General features: G+C 32.2%; 1 non-coding gene across 1 annotated transcript; it reads left to right on the top strand.

The window, feature by feature from the left end:
* Window positions 1-10,442: 10,442 nt before the first annotated feature.
* Window positions 10,443-10,515, top strand: TRNAS-CGA (transfer RNA serine (anticodon CGA)). The gene has a single exon. It is a non-coding gene; the product is annotated as a tRNA-Ser (tRNA).
* Window positions 10,516-18,987: the final 8,472 nt, after the last annotated feature.

Genomic DNA, 18,987 nt, shown 5'->3' on the forward strand with positions numbered 1-18,987 from the left:
TAAGGTTGGTAGAAAGTAAGAAAGACAAGCCCGAACTAGTTTCCCCCATACACTGCTTTGAAGCACTGGCGATTCCTTCGTGGTAACCAAGACATTCAGTGTCTTACCATTAGGATCAATGGGTTTTGATACGATCGGATGCAAATATTTTGTAATTACGTCGTAAATATACATATAAATATACATATAAGTATAAATTTTATTAACTTTTTATCGACTTGTGCATTCAATCCATTACAAACCCGCACGCACACAACAGTATTCTTTTCACATCCTTAGAACTCTGAAATATTGTAGAAAAAGAAAATATGTATATTTATATGTATATTTACGACGTAATTACAAAATATTTGCATCCGATCGTATCAAAACCCATTGATCCTAATGGTAAGACACTGAATGTCTTGGTTACCACGAAGGAATCGCCAGTGCTTCAAAGCAGTGTATGGGGGAAACCAGTTCGGGCTTATCTTTCTTACTTTCTACTTGCATGGTTTGATAAGTGGTTTTCGATGTAAGATCTTAAGAAGAAATATTTATTGATTATCTTTTCTGCACGCGTAGGTTCAATTCGTTTTGATTCTGAGCAATCCTTCGAGGGGTAGCACTTGCTCAGAGAAGTCATATATATTTGAATTTATCAAAAAGTTGCAAAAATTTTTAAGTTTCACTTTTGAAGCCGCTTAAATTTATTACTCGAATTTTATTAATGTGTAAACTTAAAAATAAATATAGCGCAACAAGTTTAGATATATGTCTCTGAAACAAAGCTTATGCTGAGAGCGCTTTAATAACAAATCTATTTTTTATAAGTTTTCACCTTAGAAATTACTTCACAAATGCAGCAGTAGCCGTAATAAATTACATTCCTAACGTGATTTAATGGTGAATCATTTTGCTAGGCAAACAGACTTCATGACCAATTTTAGTATTTCAATTTTTTTCCCTTGTAATTTTCATAAATAATTCTTGAGTATTTCAGCTTTACAAACCAAACTTCTGAAAAATTTGCTATTGTGCTTTATTTTCTGTAGTTAAAGAACGTGTAATATAATCAAATATGACGTCATTAAATAAGATGTTTTGTTAATTGCGATATTGCAGTTATTTTTTTTTCATAACACAACCTAAAGCTGCAGATGAGGGGGGGAAATTACTTGTAAAATATTTTACGAAAGAAACTGTTAAGCAGATTAGTCTCAAACATTTCTAGTGAATTGTTTTAGAATTTAAGATGAAAATACAAATTTTTTAGCGCTTGTATTCCTATAAATTTCTTTTGGGCTCACTACATGTGTACAAAAAAAGAAAGAAAAAAAACTGGGAGGAATGCTCTTCAAAAGAAAAATCAAATATAAGAAGTTTTTTTTACAACTTTATTGAAAGGAAATGAAGTAAAAGTAAAACCTAGGAAAATATTTAAAGAAATGCGCTTCAAATATTTTACGAAAAAAACTGTTAAGTAGATTAGTCTCAAACATTTGTAGTGAATTGTTTTAGAATTTAAGATGAAAATACAAATTTTTTTAGCGCTTGTATTCGTATAAATTTCTTTTGGGATCACTACATGTGTACAAAAAAAGAAAGAAAAAAAACTGGGAGGAATGCTCTTCAAAAGAAAAATCAAATATAAGAAGATTTTTTTTACAACTTTATTGAAAGGAAATGAAGTAAGAGTAAAACCTAGGAAAATATTTAAAGAAATGCGCTTCAAATATGTTACGAAAAAAAAACTGTTAAGTAAATTAGTCTCAAATATTTGTAGTGAATTGTTTTAGAATTTAAGATGAAAATACAAACTTTTTTAGCGCTTGTATTCTTATAAATTTCTTTTGGGCTCACTACACATATACAAAAAAAGAAAGGAAAAAACTGGAAGGAATGCTCTTCAAAAGGAAAATCAAATATAAGAAGATTTTTTTTTACAACTTTATTGAAAAGAAATGAAGTAAGAGTAAAACCTAGGAAAATATTTAAAGAAATGTGCTTCAATCATGTCAGAAGTTTTACTCTAAAAGTGTTTCTTAAATTTGTGATTAAGCTGTTCTGGTATTTTTACTGTTTTTATAGAACATAAGACATGCATCACTTTCGTTTCTACTTAAAACTAACTGTTTAGAAAAGAAACTTTTTATATATTTTATATAGCACTTTATAAGAAAATTTTAATTTAATGTTTTGGTATTGTTCTAAAGAAAATTTCGGATATTTTTACCATGCTTGATATGTTTCGCTCTTACGTTTAGAATTACATAATTGAAAGCAAATGTTTAAAAAAATTAGAAGGTACGGGAAAATTTTTGCTTTTAAAAACAGCGTATCATATGCTGTGCATTCCAAAATTAAATATTTCAAATAAAATATATTACGTTTTGGATATCATATTTTTTAATTAATTTTTTTAAAAGATTTTGCTCTCAAATTCTAGATTATTATGTAAACAATTTCTAAGTTTCAAAAGTGGCCTTAAATTCCAATTTAATTTGAAAGCACGTATTTAGATTTCATGTCAATTTTTATTTTGTAACTAAAAATCATTTTTTTAAATTTTAAGATAGAAACTTGCAGAAAACGAATAAAATGATGAAATTTAAATATTTTTTACCGAAGAAGAATTCATTGCCTTATATAACAGTTCTGATACTTGAAAAATAAAATTTTTACGCTGTGTTTAAGGACTTGTATTAAAAGGAACGAATATGAAATTCTTGTATGAATAATCAATCAAAAAATTAGTTAAAGCACTCTTTTAGAATCAAATATCCAGAAACTAAATGCGAAAGGATGTAAATTCAAAGTAAAATTAAGTGAAAAGCTAAAAAAAGTCATCAAGGGAGCAAATTTCTTGCTAAATATTCTGCGACTGACATCTCAGCCAAATATGAGCGATAATAATGAAAATATGGAGGACTGTTCCTTCGCAGGTGTTGGGGGCGAAGACGGCTCATACGTAATTTATCGGCAAGTCAAAGTGCTAAAAGTGATTCATTCGCGTGAAGAAACAGTTATTCGGATCAGCATTTCATTTCAGAACTTTCTCCCTAATTTTCCTCTTTATTCGCTTTTTGCGTATTTTGAAATCTTGGGTTCCTGTTTCGACAACACATGTGCTTTGGGATAAAATGTCTTTTTTCCTGTGCGAAAAAAAGAGAAGAAAAGATTCCCAGAAATAAAGGCCGTAAGTACTAATTTGCATGCACGAGTGTCTGTGGGAAAGATCAAAGCACTAGACTGAATTCGTAGAAATGCAAAGTCAATCTTTCCCCCCCCCTTTTTTTTTAAATCCAAAGGGGCAATTTGCTCCGAAGGACTAATAATTTCGTTTTACCATTTTGCGTTGGTTCCTTATAAATATCGGTTCACTTTTCAAATTCTTGCCACCAAATATTATCGACTTGTATTATATTTAAAGAAAATAAATAATGAAGAATCTGCATAAATATATGCACCTTTCTCGCATTGGGATAAAACAACGGTACCTAGAGCCATCAAATTTTAAATAATGAAAACTTCCACCGAATATGGGCATCTGGAAGCCCAAATTTGGAATTTGAAATTTGTTTTATTATCGATTTCATACTTTGTAACAGTTTAATGAAGTTTTGATTAACAAACTCAACGATTTCAAAGCGAGCAATGGCAACACTTCACGAGGAAAAAAAAAAAAAAAAAAATTTTTATCTCCAGCGAGCGAGACTGTGTATTGAAAATTCTAAAGCTTTGCTTATTTTAAAATTATTTTGCAATATGCTGTTGATTTGAATTTTATGGTTAAAATGCGAAGAACATGATAGTTAATAAATAAAGGTAACACACAAAATGTTAAAAAAATGCCCCTTTGGATGTAAAAAAAAAAAATATCTGTAATCTTTCAGATACTTTTTTTTTCCCCCTTAAAGCTAACGCATATATTTAGTTGCCAAAAAATATTCATAGCAAATTTTACAGCGGGCGCTATATATTTAAAAGAACAATAAAATGAACAAAGGTTTATCCTCAAGTTCGATGAAGTTCAAAAACATGACGAAACTGGTGGCCGAAAGAGCGGTTTATCTCTTCGCATAAGTGACCTTTGATTGAGGACAGTGGACTCTGAAACAGTTAAAAATGAGCCGAAATTTTGAGTTTTTCTTTTTTTCTTATTATTTATAAGCATTTATTATTATTAATAATAACCATTTTAAATATTATGCATTATTAATAAAGAATTAATTTAAAAGAAGATATTAATAAAGAATCAATTTAAAAGAAGATATTAATAAAGAATTAATTTAAAAGAAGATATTAATAAAGAATTAATTTAAAAGAAGATATTAATAAAGAATTAATTTAAAAGAAGATATTAATAAAGAATTAATTTAAAAGAATATACTAATAAAATACATTATTAATAAAGAATTAATTTTAAAGATTTAATAATAATTAATTTAAAAGAAGTTATCAGAGTTGCGTTGGGAACAACTCAGCCGTTCCCGTTAAATTTCAGAGAACATGTAAACAAATGTATTTTAATGGATATTTTATGGTGTTATATTTTATATCTGTAATTCTTTATTATTCTGGCTAAGAATGTCAGCATTACTAATTGTCAATGAATTTAAATTTGAAGGTATAAATGCTACATGCCTAGATAAGGAATAAGCAATCTCACTCTCCCCTATATTTTCGAAACGCACAGCAAATTGTGATAATATATTTATTTCTATTATACTTAATATTAAAAAGCTAAAAATACACAAATACGAAGAAAATAATATTTAATATTTACAAACATACTTGGAAAATGCAGTTTAGTGGTTTTCATGAAGATTTACTAAATTTAAGTCCGAGGTAAATCTTTAAATGCAGTTTTCTCAAATCACAATTTTTCGCAATTCATGTCTGTTTAAAATGCTCCATGCTGCTCATTTTTTGCTACAAATGAATAGCATTTGGAACATGCTATCTTGTTATAAGCTACAAAAAAATATGTGTGTACATTTTTGCATAAAAGCATGTAAGGTATTTCTCCCGCCTTCTTAGCGTGTCTTCGTGGTGTAGTGGTCTGCTCACTGGGCGCGTTTTCCAGAGGTCCGCGGTTCGATTCCCGGCGAAGGCGTTGCTCGTTCTTCATCTTCCCTGCTTCCAAAAATACCTAATGTCTCTATAGTGGAGCCCGAACTAAAGGGACGGTGGAGGATGATTCTCCACACATAAGATTTGGCGATTGGTTTCCCTAAAAACCCCAGTCGCCCTTTAAAAGGAGGAGTATATAAGGTATTTCTCCCGCCTTCTTAGCGTGCCTTCGTGGTTTAGTGGTCTGCTCGCTGGGCGCGTATTATAGAGGTCCGCGGTTCGATTCCCGACGAAGGCGTTGCTCATTTTTCATCTTGCCTGCTTCCAAAAATACCTAATGTCTTTACAAGCACATTAAGAAGTTCAAACTTGCAACAATGTTTTACAAAGGGTGAAATTTTTGTCAAAACTGGGATTAAATTCACAAAAATAATTTTTAAAAATTCATTATTTGTCAGATTCAAAAAATATCCAAATACTTTTGTCAAAGTGTTATAAAAAGTTTGATGCGAACGTTGAAATGAAAGACTGAAAAGTAGAGAGAAAGAAGCATTTTAAACTTTTATGTACAAAATTCCCCCCCTTTTTTGTTCTTTTTTTTAATTTGAAATATTTTAACATATATTTGATTAAATAACGTTACAAAGCGTATATATACAAAATTTCTTGTTTAAAAAGCAAAAGCTATAAAAAATATTTTAGGTCCAATGTCCCTTTAAGAGACAACAGAAAGATTATTGAAAACTGAAATTCATCTGTATATACACAATCTCTAAAATGGTAATTTGTTACTGAAAAGCATGCAAAGGACATGATTTGGAAGGGAAGCTTATTTTTTTCGAGTTTTCGTTTGGTGAAAGAAAATTATTAAGTCGTGTTGTTGCTGTGATTTACTTCACTTGTCTGACAGTAACATCAGAGCAAGCCTATGGAATTGATCGTGTCAAGGAGTGTAGGATTTGTCTGTCGTTGACAAGAGCCTTGAACACCATACAGGTGACATTACAACTTTGCACATTTCCGCCCCCAGTTTTGAAGGAGAGCACCCCGTAACGCCCTCGAGAAGGCTTCCGACCTTAGGCGAAAACCAAACGGAATAATGTCTGCTCGGTGGAAAATTTATTAAGCAACAACATCCACTGCCACTGGGGGCAGAGTCGACAAATAAATGTACTTACTAAGTGGTCATTTGTTGTGCAGTTAGAGAGAGAAAATAAGATATCTTGCGTACAATGCGTCGACTAATTCATTTAAAAAATTGTAACTTAATTTAAAAGAGTTAAATTGAAGTAAAAGGGTGGTGAGGGTATCATCGATGACAATTTGCAATCAGAATTGAATCGGATATAGTAAACCCAAGACTAGTTAATATGATACTAGTAATTTCTAATCCAGAATTTACAAGTCGCAACGATTCCCCGTGCCACCCCCAGTCATTATCAAATCCTTTTTGCATTCAGCTGCCTATCAAATTAAATTAATTTAGTTGATCTTTCAGACTTTAAAATTTTTCTTTTAACGTTTCTAGATATTGAGTCCCATGTAATTTTGATAGATAAACGCTATGCGGTTCGTTGCATAACAACGTACACTTACTAGAACATGTGTTAACTTGAAAAGACCGAAATTGGAGAATGTCGACTTTCACCGGAGAATATCAACATTCACCAAATACGTCGGTGAAAGACCGAATATTTCACTACATTCTTGTATATTCGGACCCTCACCGATGTATGTCGACAATCACAGATATGCTCTGGTGAAAGTCGAAAAGAGAGGTCATAAAATGCCATAATAGTTTAAGTTGTTGCAATAAATAAGATTTGAATCACATAATTTAGTAAGTTTTTAATTACTGTTATTTTATTTTCTCATTTAGAACGTACTGTATAATTAAGTAAGTTTTTAACTTCTATTATTTTCCTTTCTCATTTTGAATGTATTGTGTGTTTTAGGTTCTCATGTTCTTAAGTTCTTATTTCAAGTCTCAAGTGCGTTTATTCGCGACTGAATTACGGAGAAGAAAATATAATATTGTTATATGTTTAACATTCACCATTAGTACATGGTGAATGTCGACATTGACCGGTGTAAGTCAGAAATAAGAGTATTTGGAAAATATTTCGGACATACACCAAGAGACTATGTGAATGTTGACATTCACCGGTGAAAGTCGACATTCTCCAGATTTCGGTGTTTCACCGTAACATATGCACGTAAAGCTGCAATGTACATTCAGAACGAGCTTCTGGTAAACAATATGCAATTAAAGTACAGAACACATACAATATACTAAATACATTGTAGTTCTCAATATGCGTGGAATATACGCATACAGTATACGCATAGCATATACAGTTAAATGCCTACTGAAAATACATAAGCCCTATACAATGTATACCGTATTTACTCGCATCATAATAGTCGCACATCCAATTTTGAAGCTGAAAAAAATCGTCGTAAGTGTGCAATATTGTGCAGTAGATTTCCCCTCATAATAGTCGCACATAGACTTTCACAATAAAAAATTGGCAAAACAAACGGCGACTGCTACGCGAGTAAACACGGCAGTATCAAAATAAAAAATAAAACACCTACTATATACTGGTTACATTTGAAAGCATGGCTTCTGATGCTAGTCACTAAGCCTCAGCTTGTTAATAAAACTTCCTTAGCCTGAAGTCTTTTTTTTTTTTTTTTTCTTCTTTTTCTTTCTGTTTTTCAGTTCATCGAGAATAAGGTATAAATGTTGTTTACAGTTTTCTGGGTCAATTTTTGAGTATGTCGTCCAACACCATTTTTAAAGACTGTTGTACTAAAGTGTTGCTCTCTTTTACAGTTTTTTATGTGCATTTCTTTAACACATTTCCTCGAAGAAACTAAAATAACTGCTAACTCAGTTGTATGGGAAAGAAGAACAGATACATAAAAACATCCCAAAGAAAAGTATTACATTTTGTAAGGTAATGAATTAATTAATAGGTAATGGAAAAAAAATATTATATCTCTTAGATGACATATAAAATGAATAAAGTTGAAATTAATGGCCAGTTTTATAATATTTACAAATACATGATATATAAATAACGAAGTCACTGTAGAAATCATATTGAAAGTTTCGTCTACTTTTACACATTTTCTGTCAAGTTTTCTATAGAAAAATTGTTGATTGTTGTCTCTAAGAAAGAACTTTGAAATCTTTCTAGATGAAAAACTTATCACTTGTTCAACAGAAAGTTAATTAGCTAAGCGATTGAGGCATCAAGTGGGCATTTTGAAAAAATTTACCTCTGTGCAAAAGTAGCTATAGATGGGTGAAGATATTTAATTTATATATAGTGTATGATATAGGAAGTATGTTTGATGGATAAGAGCCATTTGTTTTATTTCCGCCATATAAATTAAATTTCAAAAAGTGGTTTAAAAAAATAATGATCACCAGATACTGAAAATGAAAAAAAGAAATCTTATTTTTTGGATATTCCCAATAAGCGTTAACAGCTTCTTGTAATATATAGCTTTGAATATATCATTAAAGTAAAAATGCTTTAAAATAATACATCCTTCAATGCTGATTCTCTGCTGCTCTGAAAAGATTCAGTGAAAATTTTCTCTTCATATTTTGCACCTGAGAATGAAAATGTAGACGACGTTACTTCAAGCGAAAAGCAGAAGGAATTACTTTTGGTGAACTATCTTTTACGCTCATGTTTCTTCATGGTAACTATCTTCTACGCTTGATGAATATATACTTTAATACAACTACTGTATCTGTCCTTCATATATAACTATTCTGCACTTTTCTACTAATCGAATTGTAAATCGTACTATTATCTGTCAATATTTCTTTTCAATGCTTCTTTTTAATTAAATAATCACATAATTTTCTTTGTAAAAGAAAGTGATCTATAAAGTACTGCAGGTTGCGAGAGAAATTTATATAAGTTCGCCAGCACATGTTCAGTTACTGCGTATAAAAAAGGTAGTATGTATCTATTCACTGTTAGTTATCTAGTTGCTAAACTTTCAGCGTGTTTGCTGAAGTAACTGCAGAAACTAGACAGGAAAAGGATTAAAAGAAACCTTTATTAGATTCTTTAAAATTCACAGTGCGTCGACTTCACGCTAACAAACTACGCCTCGCTCGGTCGGTAACTCAACTAACAAGAACTAAACTTAAAATTCAAAGATATTAACAAAAGAGTAGAATTTTCTCCAGAACTCAGATAATCCTGTTACCTAAAACCGCGTCGAAGTCTAGCGACAGCCAAAATAATAGCAACTTTAACCAGCAATAAATACAGAATCAGAAGCTCACACTACACAGGTTACTTGCCACTCTCTCTAACTTTCCATACTAGAGCTCAGAAGGTTAAACCTTTACTCCCACTGGTAGAACATGTATACGAGTCAGTTTCCCTTAGAAAGTCCTCCACGAAGGCATCCCTCCCCTTAGGCAGATAGCCTTAGTGTGCTTTGCCATAATTAAATAAACCAAACCAAACTTACTGGTAGAACTTGTATTCCTTCACGCGCGCTACCAAATTTACATACTCTGGCGCTAACAGTTAGGGGAATGAAGGCTTATACGAAAGGAGGCATAAACTTAAGCTTAACTGGTTAGTTAAAATAAATATAAATCCCTACAACACTATTACAAAAATATATTCAATTTCGTATGCAAGCAAGATAAAGAAAGCCTTTAAAAATGTTAGAAATTTTATTTGATTAGATATACACAAACCAAAACTAATTATTTAATAGCAAGCAAAAGAGTATGTAACACAATTTCATGAAACAAATCATGGTTAAAGAAGCAAATAAACTCTATAAGTTTTAACTACTCTCATTCAGAATAAATCATTTTGTTAGGACGCCTATGTATATTGTTCGATTGTACCTAGAACCCAAAATGTAGACGAGCAAGCTACACTTGCGCCATTAAAATTCATTTCCGCTTTATCGAAATATCTACTTAAGTATTCATGAAAGTGGGTTGCACTCTCAGGTATTTGAAAGTTAAGGTTCTCTTTTATCTAAAAGACATTTCATGCATGCATACACACACATATACATATATATAAATGTATCTACATGTATATATTATAAGGTATTTCTCCCGCCTTCTCGACATGCCACCGTGGTGTAGTGGTCAGCACGCTCGACGCGAATTCGAGAGGTCCGTAGTTCGAGTCCCGGCAAGGTCGTTGCTCATTTTTCTCATTTCTTGCTTCGAAATAACCTAATGGCTCTACAGTGGCGCCCGAACTAAAAAAGGTGGTGGATGATGATTCTCCACCACCAGGATTTGGCGATTGGGTCCCATAATCCCCAGTCGCCCTTTAAAAGGGGTTGTACATACGGTATTTCTCCCGCCTTCTTGGCATGCCTTCGTCGTGTAGTGGTCAGCACGCTCGACGCGAATTCGAGAGGTCCGTGGTTCGAGTCCCGGTGAGGGCACTACTAATTTTTCATCTTTCCTGCTTCGAAATAATCTAATGTCTCTACAATGTATATATATATGAAGTATTATTATTATTACTTCTAAAAATGGCGAACAAAGCTAATAATGCCCTTTTTCTGGAAATCATTAAAAATTTACGCATATTTTCTAAATGAATGATGTTAAACATCATCAGTCTAAACAAAAAAGGCCCGTCTGATTAACAGTACAGAGGTATATACATATGTATTTATAGACCAGGACTTGCAGTCAGGAAGTTAGGCAATGCCTTTTTTACACAAAGTGTCTTAAAAAAAAACTATTTTTCTTTAATATTTGTTACGTTTTTAAGGTGCTGCTTTTAGAATTTAGTATATTTTTCTTTAAAGCTTGTTTTCCATCATAAATGTTTTGCTCAATGTAAAAGCTGATGTTACCTGTAAGCAAATGAATAATTAAGATCTACATGATCTACCAGGAAATGCTTCATTTCGATTATTAATGCTTTTAAAAGCCGAGCTCTTAATGCTTTTCGACTTGAGGAGATACAAATATGCTTTCCCACTTCAAATTAAGAGATTCAGGTAGTGCGTTACGTTACCTATTTTCAGTTTATGTTTTCACGTATTAGTTGTTAATTAAGTAAAGTACTCTATTTAATGCTAAATAACTGTTTATGTGAGTTTTCTTATTTCTATTTTATTTTTACTTTCGTACGGCTTTTAGGAAATACTCATAAATAAATTAACACCTCAATCAAAGCTGTTCTTAATGCTGAGTTGCTTCTTCCTCCAAAACCTAAAAAGTCTGAGATATTTCTTTGCAGTAGGAATCATAATCGAGCTTACAGCAGAGAGCCCTCGAAATGTTTTGCCTTCACCAATTAACCTTATACTTGAGCCCGATTAAGCCGCTAATTTAACTCTGATTCATTTCTGTCTGCAGTGTCGAACGATTTCAACTATCGATGTAAATATACTGGTGACAAAAGTGAAAAGATAACTTGTGAAATTGTATTAAACAAAAAATTTCTAATTAAATATTTTATGAAAGTAAGCATGTTTGTTAATTTGAAGTTATTGATGTTGAAAAAGGAATACAACATTCTCAAGTAAGGCGTTTCTGGTACACGCAAACCCTTAGTTTTTTTGAATGAAGAAGCGTTCTTCAAATTTCCGAGTTCCTCCCCACTGACGGATAAAAAAACTTGAATATGATGATTGTTCGGTTATAGTCTCCAGCTTACATTATAAAGTATTTCTCCCGCCTTCCTAGCGTGCCGTCGTGGCGTAGTGGTTAGCACACTGAGCCGGTATTTCAGAGGTCCGTGGCTCGGACAGCAAGAAGAGATCCGAGGAGTTCCCTCTGCCAGGTTTGAAACTGCAAATACGCTTTTTAGATGTTTAATAAAATGGCAAAATATATTTACTTAGTATGGATGATTATAAAATGATTTCAGTTTTTCTATTTTTTGTCGGTTTGTGGAGTTAATTACAAGTACATTTTAAGACATTTGTAAAAACAACAGCTAACTAAAATATATATTTTAGTTAAACTAAATTTCTGAATAAGCTTCAAAGAAGAAGCTGAAGAAGCCCAATACAATTTGGAGTCTACAAGGACATAAATCATTTTAATTTCGAAATTCAATTCGAGCACGTAAAGCGAGATCTTCAGAGATCGCGAAGTTAAAAATTTTTTAACCTATTTTTTTTCTGCTGATTCTTTTTACTTCCTTGTACGAAGTAAAAAGGAAGTATTGTAATCGCGAGAAGTTTCAGGCAGCATATTTCAACGAAAATATCCATTTTGACCGCTATCGAATGCAATTTAACGATGTTTTTGCGTCATATCTGTACGTAACGACAGAATAAAATACTCTTTTCCTTCAAAAAAATTATAAAACTGCTTTAAAATTAATTCTGAAGAGAATTTTTCGTGGCGTCTGTACGAACGTATGTACGTACGTATCTTGCATAACTCAAAAACGAGTAGCCTCAGAACGTTGAAATTTTGTATATAGGACTGCTATAACATGTAGATGTGCACCTCGTATTTTGGTTGCAATCGGCAGCACCAAACGTATATAAATATATTTATATATATATCCACTCTATTACCCGGCTCAGTGATCTCAGTTTCTTTACTCTTATATGTTTGTAAATTGTACAGTTTTTGCTTTAAAAATGATTGAATTATGTTGTTTTTATCTTCCGGTTAAGGATTTTATGCCTTTAGTAAATCTGTGTGCAATAATTTTAGAATTATCAGCAATTTTAAAGTTGTTTAATTGCCGCTAAGCCTGTTTTTAATGGCGGCCATTGATGTTTACATTTGAAACAGGAGACTAGTGGATTTGTTGCCAATCTAGAGAAACTTAGCTTCGCAACAGCAAAGATAACGTATTCATTTATTATTGCCAATTAAATCATGCTTAATTCTTTCTGGAATTTTTTCGAGGAAATAAGCGCTTGAGATTTACTTCGTAATTTTTAATATAGATATTTTGAGGTTTTATGTATTTTTGCCTTCTCGCGAAGTGAGAACTGAATTAATTAAATGAGAAATACTCAATCGTCTGTGAAAAACTGTTTCTGTTTTGTTTTGTTTGCTTAATTTCTTTTACACATAGTTCTAGCTTTATTATAGTATTTGAATAGAACATGTGGCAACGATTAGATAATTCTTTAAATGATATACATTTTGTGCATTCTGAGTTATAATATGAATGAAATATAATACTGTTAAGTAAACCTAACGCCAGAGTGTCGCTATGTTAAACAAAGTGAATTTTAAAGAATGCATTTATTCTATTGTGGTTTATGCGCTGTCGACGAAGTAGGTTTAATTCAATCTAATAAGTTTAAATAAAATGCAAGAAAAAATGCGTATAATTTAATATTCCGTACAAGGAAGTCATGTGGTGTACACATCAGATTATTTTATCTGTTAAAGAAAATGTTTTTTTCCCCTTTAATATTGATGTTCCCAAAACGCTTTTACTTTTATCTGTTTATTTGAGACATTATTTGAAAGTATATTTTTAAGGCTTTGCTTAAAAAAAGCTGCTAAAAAAACTGAAATAAGGTTGTTAATATTTCGAAAACACTTTAAATAAGTAAAAGCTTCCAGCGTTAAAAGACTACAAATCTTCAGAGACATTAATCCTTTTGTTTTCAAACATCATCTCCAACACGTAAAATTGAGAGCTCCGCAGGTCTCCTAGGATTGGATAGGTTTTTAAAATCTTTCAAATATTTTTTTTTTTCTATTTCGATGTCATAAGTATACGATATTGTTAGTGCTGATGATCATAAAATGAGTTTATTGTGAAATTCATTGCAGGTAATTTTTTGCTGCTAAAAAAACTGCAAGAAAAAATTTGAAATTTTTTTTCGAAGAAACGGGAAAGAAAAGCTTCCACTTTCATAAACGTGCGTAGTTCCCGGAGGTATTAATTATTTCGTTTCTCGAAACTAATCTCGAGCGCATAAATCGCGATGCGTCAGGTCACTAGTTTCGGCACTGTGGGCAGGCTTTTGAAACATTTGAAATAATTAATTTCTTCTCTAATATATTTTTCTGTCCTATCTACAAAAAAAAATATTTTTTCTCTATTATGTACTCCCGGGTGATCTAAAATACTTTTATTTTTCTTTACCTAATTAACATTGCTTTATTTAAAATTTATTGCCAACTGTATTTCTACGAAGCAATTAATAAGCAAAGTAATTTGAAATAACAATTAATTTTCGAACCTTTGAAATAACAATTTACAGGTCACACAACACTTAGTGCCTTTTTCTAGTCTATTCGTACGACATTAGTGTCTTTCGTTCTAGATTCTGCTCGTAATGTTTTTTTTTTTTTTTTTTTTTATTTCAGATCTTTAAAAGATATTTCAAATACTCTTTTACTGTTTTTTAATAATTTAAAAGATATGGTGAGTTTGTAGAGACATTAGATATTTGGAAGCAGGAAAGAGGATAAAGTAGCAATGCCTTTGCCGGGAATCGAACCGCGGACCTCTGGAATACGTGCTTAGCGTTCAGACCGCCACACCACGAAGGCATGTCATGAAGGTGCGAGAAATACCTTATAATTTTACATTCAAAAGGCATGAAGGAATATTAAAGAAATTGAAGGAAGAGCTTATTGTCCTGTATAAATGAAAGCTCCAGGGGCACTGATCCTTTCCTTTTTCGAAGCTCAACTCGAACCTATAAATCGAGATTCCTTGAAACCGCCAGGCTCTCCACCACACATACGTTTTTCTTTAAATCTCAGATAACATTATTTTTTCTGTTGTTTTTTTTTTCCTTTTGGGTAAATAAAAAGATTTTGTGTTAATAGTTATGATAATAAAAAATCATTTTACATATTTCATAATCATTTTTGACATTTATTGATACAATTCTAAATGCAATTTATTTTCTTGAAGTATTAGTAAAAATTTATTGGTTAGTAAACTTTATAAGTTACTTCTTCCGCCTTCTTCGTGGTGTAGTGGTCAGCACGCTCGACGCGTATTCGAGAGGTCCGTAGTTCGAGTCCCGGCGATTGCATTGCTCATTTTTTATCTCTCTTCCATCGAAATAACCTAATGTCCCTGCAACTTAGTAAAAATTTTATTTAGCACGTTTCTCTCAAACTGACGTAACAAAAACTGATAAAGCAAACAACTTTTAGAGGAAAGTTAGTTTTTCGATAATATAAAAATATTTTGCTTTTTTTCACTTGATATAATATATCTCACACTCTTTCCAAATATAACTGTACGCCACTTTATTACGTTTATATCTTTTTAAATAAATTATAGTTTAAAAAAATCTTTATAAGTTCTGCAAATTTTCAGCGACTTTTCGAGTTCAATTCCGAAACCCTTCGTATGAGCATTAGTACTTTTGCTAGTACTTATTAGTACTTATATTAGTATTAATATGAGCATTAGCGATATTTCAATTCCGTGAATTTGCTTATAATTTTTTTATATTACTCTGCAAAAACGTCATTTAAAATTCAGAATTTTCCAAAGCTGGCAGCAATGTTTGAACTAAGCAAAAGATAGTTATTTAGTAGTTGGGGATAGCTAACTTAGTTGAGAATAGCTACAAGTGGTATTTTCGAAGGGTTTGATAAAGGTAACGCTACGCTAAGCGTTATTTTTTAATTACTACAACAAAAAATACGTTTATTGAAGATAGTTTACTTGAGGTAGCAGTTATTAAGGAATGCTTGAACACTTCCAAAAAGGTGTGATTAATTAAACGCAATTAATTAATGAAGTATTTTCTTATAACATCGATTCGATTCCTCTTTGTAAATCTGATACATATGTAAACACTTAATTTATCAAGGGAAAATATTCGAAGACTCTTAGTAAAATTTCTATCCTCAAAAACTTAAATAAAAAAAACTTTACATATGGGAAAATAGCACATCTACGCTACTAGCAAACTCGCGTGCCATAGCATGCAAATTTGAGTTCCAGTTCTTAACTGTCACTATTTACCAGCTTAAATGCATATTTCTTAACCACATTAAATGCATATTTCTACCACATTAAATGCATACTTCTTACCACATTAAATGCATATTTCTTACATTTTATGTTTATCAATTATCAGTAGAATATGGGGAAAAATTTCTTTAACAAGACGACTTTCATAATATTCTGCGTTCTTGCCGTTATTTCCCAAACATAAAATTTCCACGAGGTCTATTCACCTAAGGAAGGGCAACCTTTGTGGAAGACTTGCTAAAAGAGATTATCTCATATTTACAATACAAGGGGGATTCAGCTTTACAAGGGGGATATATATACATGTAATAATAAAATTCCATAGTCAAAATTGGCCCACGAGCGGCCAAGAGGTAAAGTAGCTGAACACTGGTAGTTCGGTCCGAGGTTCGAAACCCGCGAACGGGCTGGCTGCATGGGTGTTTTCGTGGTTTTCCCCATGTGTAACGTACTATATACGAGCCAGTTTTCCTTAGAAAGTCCTCCACGAAGGCATCCCTCCCCTTAGGCAGATAGCCCTAGTGTGCTTTGCCATAAATACACCAACACCAACACCATAGTCAAAATTACACTTAAATTTCTAACTGTATGTTCCCTTCATTTTTAATGGCGACGTTCTCTTATTTGAAAGTACGTGGAATTAAATCCACAGCCCCGTAGTCAAGTTGTTTTTCCCGCCTTTTCTACACGTACAGTTATAGAATGTTCTGGAAATATTTAAAAAGAACTGGATTGGCTGACGAGGCTGACGTCATTTCTTGGAAGCTCCGCCTTTCCAGAGGGTATAAAAGGACTCGCAAGAGAATATCGGGGGCTTATTTTAAATTTCACGATGCAGTAAACTTCATACAAAAAGTTATTAGTAATTCTTTTTATTTACTCCGGTTATCTGATTTTGTAACTGCTATTTCTCCTGAATAATAATAAATGGATCCTTTTTTCTTGAACTTATCGTTTGATAATTTAAGTTACGACTAAAGCTGGTACATCTCATACATATTTAATACGACCTATTGCGATAGTTGACAAGCTGAAAATAATGCATATTGTTCCTATAAGTATAAAATGCAATACGTGAAGTTCATAAACGAATAGACACATGCAAATTACGTTTCCGCGTGTATCTATATAACTTTTTTTACTTTATAGCTGCAAGATTTTCCATTAAAATAATGTTCAAATTTCTTGAAATCACAAAATGGTGCTGCAGCACGCAGCATATCTTTAATTCTATATATGTATGTGCAAATGCAATTTTCGTTCAATGCGCACTTCCAGTTAATGATCAACGTGCGCTTCCAGTTAACTTAAGTTTAATCTTAAGTTTGCGCCCTTAAGTCAGTGGATTCAACCATTCCTGACTCTGACAAGGCATAAAATTCATTCGTGGCTATCATCACAGCACTTCCAGTTAATGATATACTGTAAAGACATTAGGTTTTTTTTTTTTTTTTTTTTTTTTTTTTTTTTTTTTTTTTGAAGAAGGAGAAGTGAAAAATATGCAAAGCCTTCGACGGAAATCGAACCACGGACCTCTGGAATACGCGTTCAGCGTTCAGACCACCACACCACGAAGGCATGCCAAGAAGGCCGGAGAAATACCTTATAATGCAATTATAATAAAAAAAACACATACACTATACTGCATACACGCTTTGCAGTGTACTTGCGATATACACATACCTTATAAGATTAAATACTATATAAAGCATTTCTCCCGCCTTCCTAGCGTGCCTTTGTGGTGTAGTGGTTATGCACGCTGGGCCGGTATTCCGGATATCCGTGGTTCGATTCCCGGCGAAGGCGATTGCTCATTTTTCATCTTACCTGCTTCCAAAAAATACCTAATGTCTCTACAACTTTATTCATACATAAAACCCAATTGTTACGCTGCATTCAATATGCAATGGCACGTACTATTGAAATGTACTTTCAATACGTGCTTCTGAATAACAATATTCAAGTAAAATACAAAACCCATGTAATTGCAATACTCGATGTAAGTGCAATATATACATAACATACATAGTACGACATGCATACAAAATATAATATTCAGTAAAATATAAAATACTTACTGCATACTTTTTGCGCACATACAATTGCAATTTTCATTCAATGAGCGCTTTATATTAATAATATATAATTATAATGCAAAACACATATAATATACTGCATACATACAATTCGCAGTGCAATATACACATACCATATAAGATTAAATACTTATTTTTACATAAAACCTAATTGTAAGACCTAAGACCCACTTGTAATCGTTACGTTTTGTAGAATGACAGCTAAATACATATTGATATATAGAATCTAACTGTTACACTCTTTGGAATGATATGCATACAATGTATAATGTACAACTAAATGCATTTCACATACTATATGCACATACAATATGCTATTTACATGCAATGCGCAATATAGGTACAATATGTGCAAGCAATTTACACATATAATATGCGATAATATATAATTCAGCAAATAAAAACGTGATATTTTGCAAAACAAATGGGTCTACTACTGAATACTATGGTGTGTTTTCGTTTTTCCGAAATGAGTACCGTTCATTGCATCACTTTATTTATTTTATCATTGTATCACTTTATTTAATTTAGTTTGAGGACCTGCCTGACTCACAAGATGCGAAGTCCATTCCCTCCAGTATCCGTCCGATAGCTTTTTCAGGTGATATTGTCTCATAAACTCACGTGTGAAGGCATAGGGATCTGGCGAGCCTTGCTCACCGCAGTCAGACATTCTTCTTTTGTCTATCTTACTGCATTAAAATTGGTTTTAGAGATTAACGGTAGCACAAGAGAAACGTCTTATTATGTCAGAAGGTAAACCAACGGACATGATTAAACACCCAGGAAGTGAGTTTTTCAGAATAAAGTGTAACAATACCTACGGTTCTAATCTCTGTCTTGCAGTATTCATTGTTAATTTGCTTCAACAG

The sequence above is a fragment of the Stegodyphus dumicola genome, chromosome X2, assembly GCF_044657685.1.
Source record: "Stegodyphus dumicola isolate Sdum_Otavi_A_Nest chromosome X2, ASM4465768v1".
Taxonomy (NCBI): Eukaryota; Metazoa; Arthropoda; class Arachnida; order Araneae; family Eresidae; genus Stegodyphus; species Stegodyphus dumicola.